The sequence below is a fragment of the Hippocampus guttulatus genome, chromosome 23, assembly GCF_054856545.1.
Source record: "Hippocampus guttulatus isolate MCC_2025c chromosome 23, RoL_Hgut_1.0, whole genome shotgun sequence".
Lineage (NCBI taxonomy): Eukaryota > Metazoa > Chordata > Actinopteri > Syngnathiformes > Syngnathidae > Hippocampus > Hippocampus guttulatus.
This window is the reverse complement of record NC_141283.1, coordinates 1,428,252-1,440,878: the sequence shown is the minus strand read 5'-3', so window position 1 is coordinate 1,440,878 and position 12,627 is coordinate 1,428,252.

Genomic DNA, 12,627 nt, shown 5'->3' with positions numbered 1-12,627 from the left:
TCCGTATAGTGTGAGGGGATTGGCTCTTTTTTTTTTTTTACCGGTAGTTGGGAATTACAAACTTACTTTTATAAGTTGGAAAAACACGTTGAGAATAATTATTGCATTGTTGTCACTTGTGCCTGTTCCTCAACACAGCGAAAGAATATTTTGTAGCCAGTCTGGCCCGTTTGGTGACATAGCAGGTTGGTGTTGAAATGTCGTGGCTGATACTTTAGATTGAGATGATGATTTGGTGTGAAATCGACACACATTGCGTTCACACAGGATTGAGGGGGGGGGGGGGGCTGTGCTAGATGACCAGGCGGTAGCAGCACATTCCATGTTATGTAATCCAAATAGTTGCAGTTGGGAAGGAGTAGAACATTCTACGCGCAGGAGGAACTCGCGGTGTCGCAATCCATGCAAGACGATATTGTCCGACATGTCAACATGTCAAATGGGAGTAGAATTACTCTTTCCGACAGCAGACATCACTGACACCCCCCCCCCCCCCCCCCCTGTTACCTTCAACACAAATTAGTCTAGGAACCAATTCAACACCTTGTGATTGGGACAAAATCCACTGCTGCTAATGGACGGTACTGTCAAAAGTTGACAAAAATCATCCACATTCCCAGGAAAGCGTAAACGTGTCATTCGTACGAAATAAGTAGTAAAAAAATGTACAATAATTATACTATTCTCACATTTTACCCCAAACTAAATTTAATTCAAGAATTGTCACTCTCTCGTCTCGTCGTTATATGGTTGAAGTTGTATTTTCCCTTAATGCAGTTACAGCTTATGCCCACACGGGGGCAATACACGTCCATGACTGACAGGGTGCTCAAGACTGACTAAGGTTTTAAGAGACAAATAGAAGTTTATTTTTCCTAAATTGTGAGACCAATCTGATTCATGTGGAGTGACAAGAAGATCAATTGCACGCATATAAAAATGACAAGTGAAGTGTGTTTTTTCAAAGTGGGAAAAAAACGATTAAAAAAAAAAGGCTTCAAAAGTTAGTTGAAAAGGCATAAAAGGCTCCAAAAATGGTAACAATGACGATTTAAGTATTAACAAAATTGATAAATTATCAAAAGTGACAACAAATGTGATCATGAAAGTAGCAATAAGAGTGGTAAACAATGTTCGGAACAGTGTTAGTGAACAGAAAGTGCCATCTCCTTGCTGACCTTCTCTTTTTGCACGTCACGTCCTCAAAACAAAACAACAAAAAATCTTTTTGGACAACTACAACTCCGCATTCCCACCAAAGTCCACAACGGGAACGTGACATTCCTTCATCCGTCCCTGTGTTTTTTTTTTTTTTTATCATTCTGCACACTAACAGCGGAGATTATTGCTTCGAGGTGGAGAAGGTAGAGAAAAAAGCCATGTGGAGGCGTTTCATAAATACTAAGCAGAATAAACATGTTTTCTTATCAGCAAGCCGCTTCGCTGATATATTTTACACGTCCTGCTGATGGAAGCCAGGGGATGAAGATGGAATTCCAAAGCAATTTTCAATTACACAAAAAAAACCCCTCTCTGTGTGTGTGTGTGTAAGCTCGTTTTAAAAGCAGGGGCTCACAAATGGAATCTAATCTTGAGAGCAAACGCGGGAAGTTCTGACAAGACCTTGAATCACGGCGCTGGATGAGAAGAAGTGATTTGCATTTGACTTCATCAGCTCACATATGAAACCTGTTCTCATATTTATATTAAACGCCCTGTTTTATGGGTTTTGATGACGCAGGAAGTTTGGTAAATCTCGTGAATCTGAAGAAGATTCACTATAGAGAATTTAAAAATGGCCTAATCTATTTGACTTTTTTTTCCGGGGGGATTTTTTAATCACAGAAAAAAAAAATTGCCGAAATTTTTTTTGTATCAGTCTGGCCTTTGTTCAAACAAAAGCATGTTATAAGTAACAGCAGAAGTTATATATATATATATATAACTTCTGCTGTTACTTATAACATATATATATATATATATATATATATATAGAGAGAGAGAGAGAAAGATATATATATATATATATATATATCAGGCAACAAAGTAACAGGCAACTCAGGTGATGTTATAGTAACAGAGATGGGAAGAAAGTGGAATAGAACTGCTCTACGAGGACTCCAACATGATGCCGACTGATGATTTTGGAGCTTTTGTTTTTGTGTGAGTATGTGTCCCTTTCAGTTGAGCGACTTTCCCACTTTATTTTTGGTTGGTTGGCCTCGCACCCCGCTTGAAGTCCTAATAAGGCCGCTTTGATGGCATGTCGCCCGGAGATTAGACGTGTCAGAGCAGGCGTGGGCCCACATTGACGTGGCAGATCTGGGGGCTCAAACCTTCCAAAGCTACTAAGGCTTACTGGAGGGGAAAAAAAAGACACCACCAACACTTGGGGATTGTTCACCTGCTACACTGCAGCTTAAGTCTCCTCTTTGACAAAAACGATCACGAAAAACAAGATGATCGGCGCAGGTTCGCTTTCATGATTTCAAAACTACACGGGGGTGGCCACAAGGGGTCGCTCAGTGAACGACGACTTGACGGCAAAGCAGTCCTTAAGTAGTCCCAGAAGTTGCTTACAATGCAAAACAACTGCCTCGCTGGAGAGAACGCCCTCCACTGCAGCTGCAAACCAAAATCCAAAAACAGATCAAGACATGACACCAAATCTTATCCTCAGACAGGACTACTGAGGAACGTGTGACAAACATCTCGCGAAACGGACGTTCCGATCCTTCAGAAAACGTACCTAAAGATCTCATGGGCAAATCATGTTTTGCAAGAACTACCGGGGGAGGAGGCATTAGCATCGGCCCTTAGCGAGGTTGGCAGCGTTCATCGGTATTCCGCAGCTCGCCTCGGGGCGCCGCGAGTTCTTCGCTCGGCGGGGAAAGCGTAAGGTTAAAATGGAGATTAGGCTTTGTTCTCTAATGAAGTTTATCTCCCCTCGGCTGCCACATGCACCTGCACACCTTCGCGCAGGCAAGAGGACCAAAGTCAGGGAGTTAAGCACTGTGTCGTAAAAGAAAAAAAAAAAAGATCCGATACTAATTTCACAGGTTGATGGGTGACATCTCAACATGCTTAAAACTGCTGGATAAAAAATAAATATATAGTCAATCCAGCACCAGGGTTCGTGTAAAAATTAATAATTTTAAAAAAATTATTTGATTATTCAATCTGCTGGGTCAAAATAATTACCCCAACCTTTGGTAAAGGTCATCCAATCTACTTGAAATCCAAGTGAAAAACGTGGGTGTAAAAAGAACGTCGGCCATTTTGGTTTGAAGCAGCCATATTGGGTGAATTCCAGGGCTCCACCTGCTTTTGATTTGTTTTGACTGTGACTCAAAAGCCCATTAAAGTTACTGAATGGACTCTGTTGCAGTTTGTACAAGCTCACAGGTGAACATTCGTCGTATTGAGTTCCCCAGCTGGAGCCGGCGTGATTGCGAGTGGCTTCTGAGGCCAACAACCTCCTGCTTGTTGTTATATGTCGCTTTCTCAAACCAGATAACGTTTGTTACGCTTTGGCGCCAAGTGGAGGAAAAAAAAACGAAGAGAGGGTTTTATGAGTGTGAGCTGATGATAAAAAGCAATCATTTCTCTGGCTGTGAATGCTCCGTTTTTTTTTGAGAGAGAGTGAGAGAGAGAGAGAGAAATCTTAAAAAGCCAACAACCCCTCACCTCGCTTCACGTCTTTGGATCTCAGCGACGCCTCCTTCGCAGACTTATTTCGAGGGTGCGGTGCATCTGTGACGGGACGACTGCTCAGCTCCCACAGGGCAAGGACAGTGCTCGTTGTGCGTGTCAACCTGGACAAGCGGAGAAAACTCTCTTTTTTTGGTCACATCTTTCTTCATCAAAATTAACGGACATGCAAATGAATCTGTTGCAGCCGCCCTTCAAAAAATTATAAATAGCACTAATATTATACGCCACCTGGAGGCAGTACAACACAGTCTTACAGACAAACGAAAAAGAGCTGCCTCAACTGCTAGTCCGATAGTAAGATGCGGGATAAAGAATATATGCCTTTATAGAGTATTGTTATATTATCAGTGTAAGTGTGTTGCTATGTTGCTAAGTCTTGAATCTAACTGTTAGCTAATCAGTGTTTGCTACTATTAAGCTAAGAAAACTCTCCAAAAGCTCCGCTAGCTTTCCCGTGAGCTCTGTGATGAGGGTCGTCTTTAGGGAACGCCCTGAGATCCAGGTGCCGAAAGGAGACTTTGCGGTCCCCTGGCAGGGAATGATTTATTCAGGACGCCGGGCCGAGTGAGCGAGGGTCGTCGCTTAAGGAGTGCTCGGTTTATGCGTAACGAGCCTCCATTAAACTTTCACGAGCCACCCCCTCCGTGACGTCCAAGTCAGCCGGGATTGCGGCCTTCCCTCCCGGTAGACAGACGCCGCTGTCCCGCATCACACAACTCGGAGCTCCTCTCGCTGAATATTTCAACCAATTGCAGTCCATTAGCATCTTTCTTTTTGTTTAATATTGATGCTATGCTAATTCATCATTAATTGCTGGGGTGAGAGTCCCCCGTATGTCAGCGCAGTGGGTCTATGAAGCGCTGCTAACTTCCTATTTCCAAAGTCAAAATAGGCCTGAGGTCAGAATTTAAATTAGTCGAATCTCATACCCTGATTGGAAACCTAACGGTGGCTCTACTTTGGAACCTTTCAAGAAATGCCAAATCCTGTTTGAAACCACAACCCAAGTTTAAAATCTCAACCGAGGTTCAGGGACAGCGTTTACTACAGTGGACAGTTGATCCTGTTATCGGGTTACAGGGTGTGCGAAAGGGTTCAAACCCTACTTTGAAATTCAAACTTGAAACCCTAACCCAGGCTCGAAACGACACGAACACTCACTTGAAACACTCGATCCTAACCGATGATATCAGAACTGTCTGAATCCATCAGTGGCCACATTATGATTTCTTTTGTATCCGTGTTGATGATTAGCATGTCTGAGGTAAATGAGTGTGTGCCCCATCTTGAAATGCAAACCCACACTTGAAACCCTAATTTTGAAAATTGAAACACAAACTTGCAATCCAAAATCTAAACTTGAAACCGTGACCGTGTCTCGAGACCCTAAGGTCGGAAACCCTAATTTAAAATGCCAACCCTGACTTGGAACCCTAACCCAAATTCCAAACGGTAATTTAATGACAACAATAAATCGAACCAGTGTTTATATATTTCACAATTAATTCAGAGCAGTGCTTGAACAGCAATTTTTCCTCTTCTTTTCGCTGTCCTTTCTAAGCAAATCAGCACAAGCCTAAAACGAGTCCCCCAGCACTGTTGCCATGGCGAATATCAGACAGCATAAATCCGTCTGCCAGCAGATTAGGAAGATGCTGGTGACGCCTCGACCGCTTCAGTCCGTTTTCACTGTACTTTGTTGTTTTCGACTCAACTTGCAATTTGCTTGCCACCTGCCGGCCCATGGGAAGAAAAACATCAACTCTGCTGGCGGACATCTGATAACGGGTGGCGAGCTATGGTTGCGTGTGAATATTTAGTCTTTTTGCGTTTGTCTCCGGCCCGCAAAGGCCGGCTTGTTCGGAAACGGATGAGCCTGTCAAGGCGCAAACAATCTGCATTCATCATGTTTTATTGGTCCGAGCCGACGTTGGCAGTTGTCGGGATGCCGCGGGGCGCAAGGATTTGGCGTCCTTGAGGGATTGAGGCACCCGGGGGTCAAGGTCACATGAACTGAGGGGTGGGTGTGTGTGTGTGGGGGGGGGGGGCGGATATGTACAGTATAGTGGCAGAGCTCGCAACTTCGGCGGTTATCTGTTGCATGCCGGGAGGCTGGACTTCTCCCCGTTCGTAGTTTTTCCTTTTTCCGAGCGTCAAGGACACTTGACCAGCTTTTGCTTGAGGGATTATTATAATTCAAGGTTTCCCAACCTTTATCAAGGCATAGCAGATATTTTATATTGAAAAAAAAAAATCCAAGCATTACCAAACCAAAAGAATAGTATGCCTCCGGTGGTATGGTTTGAATCTATTGTTAGGGTTTCAAGTCTGAATGATGCGATCGAACAAGGGCTGAAACGTTAACCGAGGCTTGAAACAGCAAGACTTGCTTGAAAAAAGGTTCAAGACACGGTTAGGGTTTAAAAAACAGCAACACAATACAGAGTTATGATTTCCAGTCAGCCAATATTTCGCCCCCCCCCCCCCTTTTTTTTAAATTTTCCTAAACCTGATGCACCGAACCATGTTAACATGTTTCGTGTATGTTAGCGTAACGCGCGCAAGCGTGACCATGAAACACGTTGCTGTTCATAGCCCAATCCTCACCTCAAACTCTAGCGAGAGACAAAAAGACTGGCAGAAGCGTTGTGGGAAATCAGACATTGAAAAGAAATCATCTCGTGGCGCTCCACTCAAATCAAATTTTCATTTCCCCCATCTCCCGACTGTGCTTGAATTATAAATACAAAGTACACGGGCAGACAAGAGCGAGCCGAGGTTCATGCAAACGCGGCGCTCACGTGAACAAACAAACAAAAAATAAATAAATGAATAAATTGACATCTGACTGTATGATATTGTTTCAGACAATGTAACCGTTTGAAAGTGGCTCTGGAACTTAACCCCGTCTTGCTAACAGGTCATTGTTGACAATCATTTTCTAAATTAGCCTGGACAGAAAGTCGGGATCCTCACAGATATTTTTCAGAAATAGACAGAGGCAGCCGGAGGCAACGCTGCGCCGCCCGAGTTAAAAAGTCACTTTCGGCGATATGTCCCTTTTAACGGCGACGATAGCAGCGATTGCTATCAACGAGCGATCACCAAGACGCGCTGCGCGATGGGCGACATCGGGAACACTTTAAAAGCGACATTAGCTCGACACCAGCCGTCCGCCGCCGTCGTCGCTGACTGATAGGCATGCCACGCCGCTTAATGCATATTTAATCGCGCAAACCATTACGAAATTTCCAATTACACACGCCGCACTCTCCTTGGAGGAAGCGCTGTGCGCTTTAATTTGATTCTGCTTAATTACTGCAAGAATTATTTTAATTGTAGGCCAAGCGCGGCCGCTTCCCCGCGTCCCTTTTTATTTTTTGGAAAAATTTGGACTGGAAACATGGCTGCGAGACTGCGGTTGGATAAATTAAGAAAATGGCGTCTACGGAGATAATTTTGTTTGATGACATTAAGAGGGCGATTAGCTCAGTAGAACACTCCTCATTGAAGGGTTTTAGGAAAAATTATTATTTTTGGAAATCACCGGGATGTATTACAGACCCACCCAGCTCAGCGCCAGTTTGAGAATACTTCAGCATGTCGGTCAAATTATGCTATCCATGGCACGTCTCTCAAAATAAATTCTCATTTGGACAAACCATTCAGGGTTCAGCGTGCCTGCTGCTGTCACCCATGATGGAAACACTGAACTCTTAGAGCAGACTTGGCCACAAAGTAGGGAAAATTGATGTCAAGGGATGCAGCGGAGCCAGCGTCAACAAAACCTCGATTCAGCACATCCTTTGGAAAACGATGAAGCTTGACCCGTACTGCCTTGAAGTTGTTCAAAGGCTTCAAGCAGAAGATGATGATGTTCAACAAGCTGAGGTCAGTATGAGTAAAGCTTTATCATCGCTCTCATTGGAGCAGTATTATGACCATAAAGCTTCCTAAACTGGCGCTGAACTGCACTCAGGGACAGAAAAACATCTTGCCAGGTGGCAATTTTGCAATGCTGCTCCAAGGTCAATTGGAAAAGAAAAACTGAAAAAGCCGGTGGCCTTGTGTGTCGTGAATTATGAGGTATATGACATTACATGATAGAAACTGTATAAAACTCATAGATGACTGAATTACTTCATCCAGAGCTGGCATTTAGCAACTGGCACAAAAAAATAAATCCCTTTCACCCTCTGGGACTAGGCAAATGATTTTTCTGATCTACTGATCCTCACAAGGGCTGCGGGGTGTGCGCTCCAGCCATCATCGGGGTACACCGGGAACTGGTTGCCAGCCAATCGCAGGGCACACACAGACGAACAACTATCTGTGCTCACACTCACACCTCTGGACAATTTTAGAGCTGCCACGCATGTTTTTGGAATGTGGGAGGAAACCGGATTACCCGGAGAAAATCCACAAAGGCACGGGGAGAACATGCAAATTCCACACAGGAAGGCCGCAGCCGGAATCGAAGCCCGCACGTCTGCACCGCGAGGCAGACGCGCTAACCAGTCACCCACCGGGCGGCCAATCATCCGTCCAGTCAGACATTTTAAATTTCACTCTTTTTATGGTCACCAGTGAACTTGGCCTATCTATGGACGACTGCATGGCTTTAATATATTTGTCAGGTTTTAGAAGGACAGCGACATTCACTTTAGCGTGTGATGCTGTCACAAATAAAATGGTGGTTTGTCGGTCATGCCCACCAACCGGGCGATGTCAGTGATTAGCTTGAATTTTTCGCTGGAGACTGCGACGGAATGACTTGATTGCGGCTCCGGCGGGGCTCGCATGCTGTGCCGATTGCCGTTCTTTTGACAATGATGATTGAATTGCAGCTCTGGCTGTGTTGGAACAATGGTGGTCAGGGGTTAGCAAAGTGCTTTGTTCTGATATTAGAAACGTACCGATTATGAAACTCTTTCAGTTGATGTACGTGGCACGGCCACGTGCTGTTGATATTGGTTTCTGTCATCGCGATGTGATAGTGGTGGAAGACCCAAGTAGCTGATCCACAGCCCACTCGAATAAATATGTCATTCCATTTGACAGACTTATTGTATTTAGCATGACAAGTGGCAGATGTTAACGACACGCCACGCTTGTAAAATCGGCTTGTCATGGCGCCGAGGCGAACCTCGAGGGTGGGGGTCGGGAGGGGGGGCCCCCCACAGGAGCACCTTGAACTTGCACCTCGCAATATTTGCCAAACGAGATTAGCGCCGTTTAATTAGACTGAAAGCTGCCCTAATAAAGCTATTAGTCACTGGTGCAGGGCGACAGCGGCAGCGAGGAATCCCAGTAATTAACCCCTCCTGCTTGCGAGTGTTTAGCGCACAACTTGTCATTTTAGCGACGAGGCTCCCTGCCACGGTGAAACCTGAACGTTCGGACCTTGTCCAAAAGTGCTCAAGATGTCATCTTGACGCAAAATGAATCATTTGGAATCATTTCCTTTACTGATCACGGCAACTTGAAGTTACAAGATGTGTGGCGGGAAAAGCACGGAGTGACGTTGGAAGACGTTAGCTTCTGGCGCAAGGCTCTTGCGCAATTTGAAAAAGGACAGCATTTTATGTTGATATGTATTTTTTTTTTCATGTTTTAGCAATAAGGCCTTGGTGGACCAGATGAATAATTTTGATCTCCATAATTCTGTATCAGACGACCCCAGTTAGCACGCCTGCATGCATGGATGAGAGATTCTGGGTTCGAAATTTCCCAGATAAGTTACTCCGCCCCCAGAGTTGCGCGGTTGATGAATCACATTGGGAAATATTGAAAAAATAGAAAATTGAAAAATAGCCCTCGCACCTCCCACCCCTTCGTGCAGATTCTTCAAGGACTGCAAAGCCTAATTGGACAAGGTTGACTCATTCCTATTCATCCTGACAACGGTGCACTCCAGTCAGACAAAATAAATCAATATGATAATCTGATGGGAGCTCACTACTTGTGTCACTTCAAATGACAAATGTAAGATTTGAGAGCCAGCATTTAAATCTGTTTTACTTTGGTATGAATAAATCATATTTTTAATGGAATTATTAGAGCGGTCGTTTGGGAGAGATCGAGCTGGATGATGATGGAGTTTGTTTCCGGATTGGAAAAATATGTACCAAAGCTGCTTATTGTTCTGCTTCTCAAAATTATTGAGGAGCGTTTTGTCATCTTTTGTTGAAGAGTCACAATAAACAAACAACAAACCCTCGACATATTTCAGCGATTGAGGATTGCCGCCTTTATTTCCTGGAATCTGATTTTCATCTTTGACCCACGCAGGCAAGCCCAAAGCCGCAGACGGAAAGAATAAAAATAAATCTGGTCTCGAAATGAAAGTCAAAAGGAGAGAGCGGAATAACATATCGAGGCTGATCCTAATTTTATAATCTAGAAAAAGAAAGGACTTATTTCAAAGTCAAGTTGTTGTTTTTTTTTTTTTTCACACTCTGAAATGTGAGTTCACCTGAGCAAGCATTCCTCACTAGGGGGCAAGCTTGGACAGAGGGCCGAAATTGCATCGCGCGGCTGGATCTTAGTGTTAGCAGTTGGAGCAGAGCGTGGCTAGCGGTTAGCATGTCCAACTCAACCACGACCCTAAAGCGCTTAGAGTCCAACATCTGGATGGATGGAAGGCTCAGTGTGTGTAAAAATTATTAGCCACATGCTGCTTCACCGAGATATTATTATCGGACCCCGCGTAGCAGCTTCGTCTGCTCGAGCGTCAGACAAAGATGTAAAAATGTTCATCTTTTTTTTTTCCAGATGACAGCTGACAAGTTGTGTCTGAACGCATCTTCACAAATGAAGACAAGAGCTGCGCATCACACACATGCACTCAAAAGCCATAAAAGCGTCACTTTTTTCCTATTTAAAAAAAATATAAAATGACGCTGACTTGACAAGTCGCCCCGCTATTTAATCTCGGCAGGGCGGGGGGGGGGGGGGGGCGTCGGGATTCAAAGAGCTGCACTCGCGAGCGACGCCGCAGCGAGGATGGCGCACACATGAAACACGGGAGTCTTTAAGATTCGACATGAAGGTCTGAGTGGCGCTTGATGTTGAGCCTTTGCGCGTTGACACCGCATCCAAATACCGGGTGGCTTCGGCTTGCCGAATGTGGCGCCCCGCTCCCGCGGGAGTACCGCCACCGACGCTACCGGAAGGATCACAGGCTAACAGCGTCTTTCGACTTCATGGCGCGACCTGCTTGCTGTTTGTTCAAGGAAGGTTTGAACAGCTTTACAGACGTAATTTCTGTCCGTTAGTTTGATGTAGCGCTAAAAATAAGCGGGCGTATCTGGGCACTTTCTTTCGAAACTACCACTCTTATTAGCATTGCAAACGTGATTGAAAGCAAAAACACACCCTTCTTTTCTTTTTTTAAATTCAGGCATCAAGTGGTTCGTTCAGAAGCGGGGCCTTGGAATCGAATCCGGTATCTCTGCACTGTGAGGCCTACGTGCTAACCAGTCCATCACTGTGCCGCCCCATTGTTATTATCATTATTATTATAAAAGACTGAATAGAGACGCCGGCAGCAGCCAGCAGCAGAAAACAGATGGCATCATCATTCAGTTAATTTACCGGTGACCCATGTGGGCTGAAAAGTTAGCCGCATATGCTGCAGACTAAACGACACCAATTAGCTTGCTGCGATAGCGTCGTCCCCGTTCAGTAATGAGCTATTTTCTCCGCTCAAATTTTTTTTTGTCGTTGAGAAAAAAAAAAAATGTATCGGGGCGCAAACAGAGCGCGGCTAATTGTGAGGTAGACATCAGACAAGAATTGGTTTACGAAGCCTGTGTCTGTGTTACAGAGGTATTCATTTATACTCACATTACCTCACAATAGAGGTGCATTCTTTCTTTTTTTTTGCAATTTGTTTTTTTTGTGTTTTTTTTAATGCGATGGTTTAATAATATTCTTACTGAAAGGAGAGCCACAGTCAACAATGCACTATTCTGTACATTAACCCGGTTAGTACAGTTGACATCTTATAGTTATCAAGTTACAGGGTGCATGAAAGGGTTAAAACACAAACTGACTCATGTAGGACCTTTTTTTTTCCCGATAGCGCAGATTTTTAGCTATTTGAAGTCGTTGTGGACTGTATCCGTCCCAGTAAACAGGGGTTCGCCGTATAGTTAAAATTGCTTTAACGGACAAGCCCATCGACAGCATTTCCAGCACTCTCTCACTCTTGGGGAGGCCCACTTAGACCTCACCTTGTTATCCTCGCTCCTTTGTTGCCATTTGACACTCTCAAGGGGTTAAACTCGTGCGTCCGTTATTGGATCTCGGCGTTGATCGGGCCCGTAACGACTTTGGGGAGCTCGTTCAGGTGAAGAGACAGGAAGCGACCGTGTTCAGTAGCGTGACAGGCGAACGACGGGAGACGGAGTACAACGAGATGTAATTTCGGTTTTTGACACTTTTAAGATGGCCACAACAAAAAAAAAAGGGGGCGGGATTACTGCGAACACAAAAATTTGAGCTGTCAAGAAAAATGGTCGCTGGTTAGACTTTAGAATCACTGTCGATGATTATGGTGATGATGGTTAATTTCAGGATAAGATTTCGGATGAACGATGATCTGAATAAAACATCAGACACCTTTTCTGGTTGTCCTAAAAGGGGTCCACAAAAAACAGAACATCTCGTCACCTTCCGTTTGTCTTCTCACAAAATATTGTTTAGCCTGCGTTCAAAATGCAATCCTGTACATTCCTGACAGCCGCGCCGCCGTGGGGATTTTCCTTTTATTTTTTAAAGTGCTGAAGTCTAATTGCGTCAAGTACAGCGTTCACAAATGCCGCCGAGGGCGAGGTCAGCCCAGCGTCTTCTGTCTTACACGATTTGTGGTATGCGGTGCATAGCAGGGCGTGTTGAATGTGCAACTTG